The sequence below is a fragment of the Pecten maximus genome, chromosome 10 (genome assembly GCF_902652985.1).
Source record: "Pecten maximus chromosome 10, xPecMax1.1, whole genome shotgun sequence".
NCBI classification, from domain to species: domain Eukaryota; kingdom Metazoa; phylum Mollusca; class Bivalvia; order Pectinida; family Pectinidae; genus Pecten; species Pecten maximus.
This window is the reverse complement of record NC_047024.1, coordinates 35440122-35451844: the sequence shown is the minus strand read 5'-3', so window position 1 is coordinate 35451844 and position 11723 is coordinate 35440122. Positions and strand designations below refer to the sequence as shown.

Below are 11723 nucleotides of genomic sequence, written 5' to 3'. Positions count from 1 at the left end.
AATGTATGGATCATTTGGTTGATGGTGGTTCTTGTACATGTGGTTCTAATATTGAAAATGCAATTCACTTCCTCTTCCAATGTCCACTTTACTTGAATATTCGACATCACATCATAACAGTTTATAACCTTCTAGGATATGTCAATCTTCAAGTTCTTTTATATGGTACATAGTAGTATGAGAGTGAGTAAGAATGTGTTTTTTTTTGTTTATATGTATCAATTATTAACTTCTAATATTTTCCTACTACATACTAATTTTGTAATACTCATGTGTTCATTAAACTGGAAATATATAGGAAAGGACTAATATATGAGCCTGTTGTCTAATCCCTTTTGCAAACACCAAATCTTTATGATATTCTATGTAAACAAAAACACCAAACCATGTTCTTATACTTGTTGTGTTGACAAAACAAATTTAGAAGTAAATATCGGAGCGGACAAAATATCAAAACAACAAATATGTCGGGTATTACTTTTCACGATTTGGCTTTTGTCGTGTTTACTTAAGTTTCGTGTAAATAGGAAATCAAGTGATTTTCTCCAGATTAAAAATCACTATTCTGTTGCAATTAAACAGAAATGACTTGACCAATTGTTAACATGTGCCATGGCTATCCATGGGTCTTGATTTTCGACTTTTAATTTGTTAAGTTACCTGTTAATTTCGGCAAAACAAGCGTAAAATGCAAGTTTCAGGAGAACAGATAAAACTCATGTAGATCAGACATATTGCACAACATAACTATGCCGTCATTGTCACAAGTGTCTAGCAGATAGTGCGAGCGCTTGTTTGACCAGATTTTTTTTCTTTTGACCTATATATACTGGAAAGCGCCGTGGGTATATCACTACCGAAACCAAACCAGATGTTCCGGAAAGACAACCGTCTTCTTAAAGACGAAACCTGTTGGGTGAAGCTGGTAATTCTATTACATAATCAGTAGCCACTCAACAAACTTAACGTGTCAAAACATTGCAAAAGGAAATACATATTTTCTTCCGGGCAATCATAATGTCGGTAACACACTATAGTGCGCAGACAGATCAAAAGACAAACCCATTGTAACAAAAGAATTCAGCTCTGGTACCCGTCTTAACAAAAACATAATTAATCAAAAGTGTCCGTTATAACAATAGGACAATTAAGTAGTGGTGCCCGTTATAACAAAATAATGATTCAGTGGTGATACCCGTCATAACAAAAGCATAATTAATCAAAAGTGTTCGTTATAACAATAGGACAATTAAGTAGTGGTGCCCGTATAACAAAATGATGATCCAGTGGTGATACCCGTCATAAAAAAGGATAGTTAATCAGAAGTACCCGTTATATCAACAGGAAAATTAAGTACCGGTACCCCGGGGGATAATTCAGTAGTAGTACCCACCACAATAAGGGGATAATTCAGTAGTGGTACCCACCACAATAAGGGGATAATTGGGTAGTGGTACCCATCACACAATAAGGGGATAATTCAGTAGTGGTCCCCAGCACACAATAAGGGGATAATTCAGTAGTGGTACCCACCACACAATAAGGGGATAATTCAGTAGTGGTACCCACCACAATAAGGGGATACTTTAGTAGTGGTACCCACCACAATAAGGGGATAATTCAGTAGTTGTACCCACCACAATAAGGGGATAATTCAGTAGTGGTACCCACCACAATAAGGGGATAATTCAGTAGTAGTACCCACCACAATAAGGGGATAATTCAGTAGTGGTACCCACCACAATGAGGGGATAATTCAGTAGTGGTACCCACCACACAATAAGGGGATAATTCAGTAGTGGTACCCACCACAATAAGGGGATAATTCAGTAGTGGTACCCACCACACAATAAGGGGATACTTCAGTAGTGGTACCCACCACACAATGAGGGGATAATTCAGTAGTGGTACCCACCACAATAAGGGGATAATTCAGTAGTGGTACCCACCACACAATAAGGGGATAATTCAGTAGTGGTACCCACCACAATAAGGGAATAATTCAGTAGTGGTACCCACCACAATAAGGGGATAATTCAGTAGTGGTACCCACCACACAATAAGGGATAATTCAGTAGTGGTACCCACCACACAATAAGGGGATAATTCAGTAGTGGTACCCACCACACAATAAGGGGATAATTCAGTAGTGGTACCCACCACAATAAGGGGATAATTCAGTAGTGGTACCCACCACACAATAAGGGGATAATTCAGTAGTGGTACCCACCACACAATAAGGGGATAATTGGGTAGTGGTACCCACCACACAATAAGGGGATAATTCAGTAGTGGTACCCACCACAATAAGGGGATAATTTAGTAGTGGTACCCACCACAATAAGGGGATAATTGGGTAGTGGTACCCACCACAATGAGGGGATAATTCAGTAGTGGTACCCACCACACAATAAGGGGATACTTCAGTAGTGGTACCCACCACACAATAAGGGGATAATTCAGTAGTGGTACCCACCACAATAAGGGGATAATTCAGTAGTGGTACCCACCACAATGAGGGGATAATTCAGTAGTGGTACCCACCACAATAAGGGGATAATTCAGTAGTGGCACCCACCACAATAAGGGAATAATTGGGTAGTGGTCCCCACCACACAATGAGGGGATTATCAGTAGTGGTACCCACCACAATAAGGGGATAATTCAGTAGTGGTACCCACCACAATAAGGGGATAATTCAGTAGTGGTACCCACCACAATAAGGGGATAATTTAGTAGTGGTACCCACCACAATAAGGGGATAATTCAGTAGTGGTCCCCACCACACAATGAGGGGATAATTCAGTAGTGGTACCCACCACAATAAGGGGATAATTGGGTAGTGGTACCCACCACAATAAGGGGATAATTCAGTAGTGGTACCCACCACAATAAGGGGATAATTTAGTAGCGGTACCCACCACAATAAGGGGATAAATCAGTAGTGGTACCCACCACACAATAAGGGGATACTTCAGTAGTGGTACCCACCACAATAAGGGGATAATTCAGTAGTGGTACCCACCACACAATAAGGGGATAATTTAGTAGTGGTACCCACCACAATAAGGGGATAATTGGGTAGTGGTCCCCACCACACAATGAGGGGATAATTCAGTAGTGGTACCCACCACAATAAGGGAATAATTGTATAATAATACCCACCACAATAAGGGGATAATTCAGTAGTGGTACAATAAGAGGACATTTAGGAAGTGGTACTCACCACAGCAAATTAAGTAATGTTCCCCTTACAAGGAAAATACAAACAAAATTATAGATTCATTAAGCAACAATAATTTCTAGCTCACAAATTGAGTTGATATTTCTGCACGTTTGCTTGGTAACCGTTGTTAATTAGGCGTACCATAGATATGTATAGTTTATATAAAACCAGTTTTACACCAAACACCCAGTTCGATAACATTTTATTTCATTTAGACTAACCTATTGTTGTGTACTGTCGGTTGTGCGTTGTCACAATCACGTGTCAGGTGTCTCGCAGCCTCTCCCCGACACATGGACTTACTTTACCAATAGTGTGGGCAGCTATCAACACTTGGTTTCAATTTACCAACCATAATCCGTAGTTGTTTCCGTTTTCAAATTCAAATCTGTGAAAAGTTGTTTTTGACATTCGATATATGAATATGTATATCTCGTGACTTTAAGTGGAGAATATATAAAGAGTGTTCGACGTACGGACAGTCATACCGTGTTCGTCGGAAGAGGCAGCGACATATTTAATCAAAGGTAAGACTACATTTTCATTTTACATTTTGTAAAGAGGTAGTTCAGTAAAATTTATTCATTCAACTTCTTCTTTGTTCATTGATTCTTTTTGTTAATTATATTTTTAATTGTTTTATTTTATTTCATTCTATTTTATTCTATTTCTTTCACGCTGACTTGTATAGAGAACACCTTTTGGGTTTAGATCGTACAGCACTCCGCACGATTCTTTATTTCATTTTATAAGAATTGTTTAGGACACTGTGAGGCTGTTAGATCTATGTTCACATAATAGAATCTAGCAGCATTCATATACTGTTCCGATTGTCTCTTTCGTTTGTTTTGGTGTTACAGTAAACTTATGTAGGCGGTGATTATTCCTTATATTGTGTCAGTGTAACAGCCACAACGAGGTCACGATATAGATACTGTATCATATTATAACGTCACCTTAATCCGATTATAATCAAATTAGTAATCCAAGAGTGGAGAAGCGGAGAGGGTTGAGGGTATTTGGTATGCATAACGATAACGCCATTAAAATCTTAAATTGGCTTTGATATATAAAGAAATAAAGTTGCACCTAATTTTAATCAAGTACGATTTTGATTTTTATGTAAAAACATAATGGATGTATACGAGACAAAACACATTTTGTTTATTTAATTGTTCAAGAAAATCTGTTTTGCTTTTCGATTTGTCATAATGTGCCCCTATATGTTGTGGAATACAATGGTATTTTGTTATTACATTCCGGGTATTCTTACCATCCTAGTTTGTCCATTACTCTATGAATCCCGTCTAAAATCTTCTAAACGTTTGCAACGGTCATACCGCCAATATTTGGAGACAGTTTTATCCAGAATACTGTACATGTTTTAACGAAATTCAAATTCACATTATTTAAAGGTGCCGTCAACATGTGTGAGATTTGAACAGTCATTTTACACGTTTATGTCTCATTAAAACCGTTATTTGTTTTCTCGTATGCCATTCGATGCATACATATGGTATACTGTTTGTTAAATCAGGATTTTTACCACATTTTGATGAGTCAAAATGCTTAAAGATATAGTGGGTACGGTTGAGCAAGTCCGATAAAGGAAAAGCAGGAGCGCAGGATTCAAACGTCCGGTTCCCAGCAATCACTGGATAATGTTCACTTCATCACCACTGAATGATGCATCGAAGTGATTTGATTACACAGACCAATGAATATAGGCATATCATATCTAATTGTTTCAATTAAAAGACTGATGTGACGATGAACATACATTGTATCTTCCTGTCACTTCTGACGCTATATGGTGTAATATTGGTGTAATATTCATATTTTTGTATGCTGCTTTTCACTAGTATAACAGATGTAGTAAGCATAATTGTGAATCTTATCAATCTTTAATATTATAACTATTTCATTGTAGATATCTTACCAACCACCTAAAACAAAAATATGAACAAACTGAACAACCAAATCATCGTTCTTGTTGTGCTGACCAGCCTTCTCACAGTTGCCTTCTCCTGTCCGTTACACGAGAGGACAGAAATGCGAACTAGTTCAAGAAATTACGGCAATGAATTAGGTAAGTCTCCCTGCGTTCTACAACAAGTATTTTGTTGAAGAGAGTAGGTATTGTTACCTCAAACAATGTTTTTTAATCATTTTGTTTATCTTTTTATATTCAAATCCACCATAACGAAAATATTTTGATCCTTAAAATAGTTGTTGGTGGTATGTACGGTTTATTTTAAATTGTTTTAAACGTAACAATATGTATAAAAATGTTGTCTGTCACTTAGAATTATGATTCCATATTTTCTAATTAAGATGGAATACATAGGTTCAAGTATCAATAAAATATTGTATGTGCTAGTTGTTTTTGGATCATCTAAGAAGCGACACATACACGTCACATTATCTTAATTTTTAATTTTTTAATTTTTAAATCTAAAATATGAAACATAAAATGTATTCTACTTAAAACTCGAAGAAAATAAGCGTCTAATGATACAAAATGATGCAATACTCGTTTTTATAGAGTGACTTGAATGATATAGCTTTCTACTTAGTTCATCCATGTTATTTCTATATCTAGGCACAGTCAAATCAAATATTCTCAATAAATAATAAAATCTGTGTCTGCGAAATATGTCGGTCAGGATAGCTCCCTTGAGGACGTGCGTTTGAAACTTCGTTAGTAACGAATAAAAAGACATTGTCGCTAGCTTGTAGACGGTAGATCAATATACTACCCCTCTGAGTAAACAATGTCCTCATTTGTTCTCTTGTACAAATCTTATAAATGGCATATTAACCAAAGCTTTAGTAAATGTGGTAAAATTTTCGGAACAAATTGGCAGATCGGATTTTCTTACTCCGCAGAATCAAGATCAAGAGTAGGAAAACGAAACCTTCGTCTACCAAAGGGATTTCAATGTCCTCCAGATATAGGGGACGTCGACTGTTATCACGAACTCATGGGACTTTGGATGCGGCTTCTCATGCAGCAATAACACGGCCGACAAACTGGAACACTTACACGAGAGGCACTAGCCGTACAGCAATGTTATCATCAAGCATTCCCACATTGAAACCTGGTCAATTGACGTTGAATAACATTACCGAATGATAATAGCTATGCTGCTACCTTTATTCAACTTATCCAAGATATTGACATTAAAATTTGAAAGATGATGTATATGAAAGGCATCTAAGAACATTCATTGGAGGGAATTTCGTGACGAAACTTTATGGGGGAAATAAACGCTAATAGTTTTAAAAGAATGCTAATTAATTGTAATTATTTGGATAGCTTAACTGATTGGATTTTGTTCTTTATGAATAAAGATTTTAATTTTTTTATAACTATTCTTTTGTGATATGTCTAGGTAGTCCCAGCCACTTTATTCAGGTGTTCCCCGGATTTTATAGGGAATTGATCTTAGAAATTGATCCTAACAGCTGAAAAGACGTGTGAAGTCATCACGTCCATGATCAATGTTAGAGTATGCAGTGAAAGATTCACAAGCTGTTACATATATGCTGAAAGAAATGCTCCCTCTTTTTTAACTATTGTTATTATTATTATTGATTATTCTTATTATTTTTTTTTACTTTGAGGAACAAATGGTCAAGATTTTCCAAAAGCCAGGTTTCTTCGATTCAGCTTCTCAAACAGAATAATATCGACACGCAAACGAAAGGCATATCAACAAGCTTCATATCAACAAGCTTCATATCTCACAAGCTTCATATCAACAAGCTTCATATCTCACAAGCTTCATATCAACAAGCTTCATATCTCACAAGCTTCATATCAACAAGCTTCATATCAACAAGCTTCATAGCTCACAAGCTTCATATCTCACAAGCTTCGTATCTCACAAGCTTCATATCTCACAAGCTTTATATCAACAAGCTTCATATCAACAAGCTTCATATCTTACAAACTTCATATCTCACAAGCTTCATATCAACAAGCTTCATATCTCACAAGCTTCATATCAACAAGCTTCATATCTCACAAGCTTCATATTTTACAAACTTCATATCTCACAAGCTTCATATTTTGCAAACTTAATATCTCACAAGCTTCATATCAACAAGCTTCATATCAACAAGCTTCATATCTCACAAGCTTCATATCGCACAAGCTTCATATCAACAAGCTTCATATCAACAAGCTTCATATCTCACAAGCTTCATATCACACAAACTTCATATCAACAAGCTTCATATGTCACAAGCTTCGTATCTCACAAGCTTCATATCTCACAAGCTTTATATCAACAAGCTTCATATCTTACAAACTTCATATCTCACAAGCTTCATATCAACAAGCTTCATATCTCACAAGCTTCATATTTTACAAACTTCATATCTCACAAGCTTCATATTTTGCAAACTTAATATCTCACAAGCTTCATATCAACAAGCTTCATATCGCACAAGCTTCATATCAACAAGCTTCATATCAACAAGCTTCATATCAACAAGCTTCATATCTCACAAGCTTCATATCACACAAACTTCATATCAACAAGCTTCATATGTCACAAGCTTCATATCAACAAACTTCATATCTCACAAGCTTCATATCAACAAGCTTCATATCTCACAAGCTTCATATCTCACAAGCTTCATATCTCATAAGCTTCGTATCTCACAAGCTTCATATCAACAAGCTTCGTATCTCACAAGCTTCATATCAACAAGCTTTATATTTCACAAGCTTCATATCAACAAGCTTCATATCTCACAAGCTTCATATCTCACAAGCTTCATATCAACAAGCTTCCTATCGAAAAGCTTCATATCTCACAAGCTTCATATCTCACAAGCTTCATATCTCACAAGCTTCATATCACACAAACTTCATATCTCACAAGCTTCAGATGTCACAAGCTTCATATCAACAAACTTCATATCTCACAAGCTTCATATCAACAAGCTTCATATCTCACAAGCTTCATATCTCACAAGCTTCATATCTCACAAGCTTCGTATCTCACAAGCTTCATATCAACAAGCTTCGTATCTCACAAGCTTCATATCAACAAGCTTTATATTTCACAAGCTTCATATCAACAAGCTTCATATCTCACAAGCTTCATATCTCACAAGCTTCATATCAACAAGCTTCCTATCGAAAAGCTTCATATCTCACAAGCTTCATATCTCACAAGCTTCATATCTCACAAGCTTCATATCTCACAAGCTTCATATCAACAAGCTTCGTATCTCACAAGCTTCATATCAACAAGCTTTATATTTCACAAACGTAAATAATTTCTAAATTGAGATGATGATGTCGACCAAACACCTTTCCCATGGTCGTCTTCAACCTGCATCTCTCGTCACAGAAATCGTGATATTGGAAATAAGTCCTTGAATATTTGATAAATAACTAGATGGGTTACGATAAAATTTCTGTTTATGGATTTATGTGATGTTAAAGGATCGATTACAGACAAGGGGAGTACATGTCATATTATTACTCCACTGTCTTGATACGAAAACATCATTAGCAGACCTATTTTATTATAGAACTAAAACGGAAACATATATTATAATGGTTTCCTTAATTATCAAAACAGAACCGTTGGCAGAAAAATAAAGAAAGGATAAAAAAGGAAGTAGAATAGTGTTTTCAGGCAGAGTTTGGATATGAAATCTATCGATTTGTCATATTTGGCATTTTACATCAGAACCAAAGACACCAGCGTTTGGTTACGTTTTGAATTTGCAATTTATATATTTTTTTGCTTTAATCCGATGTTAAAATGTAGGGTTGTTGTACGTGTATGAACGGGTTACTATTGATAATATTATTTCTGATATTTTACAGAGATTTTATTAGATAGTTGATTTTAATTCCCACCATTTAAATAAATAAAAGAATCTTTCCAAAAATTGAAATCCGTCAACATGAATATAACGATTGAATTGATTACACTGAAAGCAACATTAACAATGTAACAATTAGTTGCATTGCATACTTCCAAATAAACCTATCGGTTGGATGAAAGCAAATTTGGAACACTAGCAATACAAATTCCACCATTTTCCTAATTTTTTTGTTTGAACTTCGGGCATAACTGAGTCTTGTGCTTTTGAAGGTGTGTTTGAAGTATAATTTCGTTTGCATAATCACTACAGATGTATTTCTAAAGAGAAACGGACGAGTAATAGATAATAAGTAGGCCATCGACACTAAGGAAAGGCCTAGCATTTAGCGGAAATCACAGTTTTCGATCGACAGACAACGTGTCTCCATATTACACTACAGTGATATATAATACCTATAATTGGAAAATAACACATGGTTCATGTCATGCAGATGCCAAACAACGCCTTTCACAGCATCAATTATAACAAATCTGTATCTACACCAACACACCAGAATTATACTTTAAATATAGGAATGATGGTTTATTTTATTGATAAAAATCATGCTATATGTTTTTTCAGTTTTGTTGTTAGGATATCCTTTCCAATTTCTATATTTCTGTAACGTTTACGAAACGGACGTAAAGCCAGAGAAATCGCTATACACGTCACATGTCCTTCCTCAGAATCACATAATCACAATCTTCGTGTCGTTGAAAGCTTGCTTTAGCTTGTCTGATGACACTTGATTGTCATTTCTTTAAGAGGAATGGTTATATATATCCCTGTATGTTCACATACCTGTTGCTCATTGATTACTTTATTTTTCCAATAATTATGATAATGTTACACTTCCTGGTTGTGAACATATCAATGTAGATTATATACCATATGTGATGATCATGCATTAACATTGCGAACGAACCTAAAAACGGACATCAAGAGAAAGCCGATACATTTCAAATACCAAGATAAATATTTACAATGAACTCATTAAAGAGGTTAATAATATTAAAACCATGTGTTCCGGAATAGAACGCGTCTTCTGTTCCACCGACACTCGCCATGCAATTCTAGGTCAAATCCAGGGAATGGCAGTCTACGCTCAAACTGAGAACTGGGCTGGTGAATACAGATCCACTATTTTCAAATGGCACAAGAAAATAAATGATATCCCTTTACTTGATTATCTGAATTTTAAGATACGTGGAGCTTTGATGAATTCCTATCAATACTTTATTTTGATAAGGGAAGTCCAAAGTGAGTGAAATATACATCTATGTATGTACTAGTATTCCTTTAATGACAAAAAATGCATTTCCAGTAAAGAAATGTTGTCTTCTAGAACCCTGTTTTAGTAAACGTATGCTGAAAAATATAAGTCCTGCAATAAGTGTTTTACCAATTTGTGTTTATTGGTCACATTTATTTCATGTTTGTAACTTGTTTTTCGCAGTTTGTAGACAAAGGATGATTATTAACCTCAAAATGAACCTAGATGGTGAGACTCGAAATCCCGAACCTAACCCGATACCAAGCTCATCAATATAACCTTATAGCATGTTTAATGTATAGTTATAGAAGGATGTATTTCCATTAAATCTTATAGTTGATTCGATATTAGTTTAAACGATGTTCTATTCAAATACACTCGTTTATAAGTAGGATTAGAAAACAAGCTATTAACTTAATCGATTCCTCTAATTCGATAGCCATTAACAACAGAGAATACCGACATTAAAACGAATCGAAATAAAAGGAGTTTATTCCCAATATCACGATTTCCTTGACAAATGTCTACTGCTGATAGAAAAATTACAACACATGAATTCGAGGAATGAAGGTTGGTGAGGACTATGACAGAGATTATGTTCAATACATTATCGGACTGGGAAATTATCTTATTTCATTTCTTTTGCAGTTAGATGTCTTAGGCTTTCATTGATAACTCTTGTGATTCCGTTGTCTCCATTCAGGCTTTTCGAGAACTTTAACTCCTGTGTATATATATGTTTTATATACATACCTTGATAAACTGTATTATATATCAGATACATGATGTGTGACTTGTCACATTGTCATAATGTCCTGAAATCCCAACACATATAAGCTGGTCAAACTCATAAATCCATAATCAGGGTTAAGGCGGGGACATGATAAGGGTGATGTATATCAAGCTAGTGTTTGATTAACATCTCGTCGGAAACTGTGATATATCAATTTGAAAAGTTATAACACCATATGTGTTGAATTAACAAAGCTTACACGATAATGGTTATCTTTATACGGAAGAACACCGGAAATAATATCAGAATATGTCATCCATTTAGCTAGCTGATGTGGTCAATCGGTTCACATCTGTATTACGTGTGAAGCAGACAAAAATAGATAAACGAAGTATCTGTTTCAATCGCTGTCAAATCCTGTCTAATGGTGATATGGTTATACAGAACACACAGCTTATTGTACACGTATTAATAAATATAATCAAACGTGCATTTTGTCAAAAACGAGCCGACTAATTAAGGTTTATTAATTGAATAATCAATGGTATCATCGGATGAAATAATAATAACTATATAAAAGAATAACAAGTGAAACA

The 11723-nt window shown here is 35.3% G+C and overlaps 1 long non-coding RNA gene across 1 annotated transcript; it reads left to right on the top strand.

Moving 5' to 3' along the window:
- The first annotated feature begins 3646 nt into the window (after nucleotides 1-3646).
- On the top strand, nucleotides 3647-6598 carry LOC117335991. The gene is made up of 3 exons (XR_004534518.1): nucleotides 3647-3753; nucleotides 5157-5315; nucleotides 6116-6598. It is a non-coding gene; the product is annotated as an uncharacterized LOC117335991 (long non-coding RNA).
- The last annotated feature ends 5125 nt before the right edge of the window (nucleotides 6599-11723 follow it).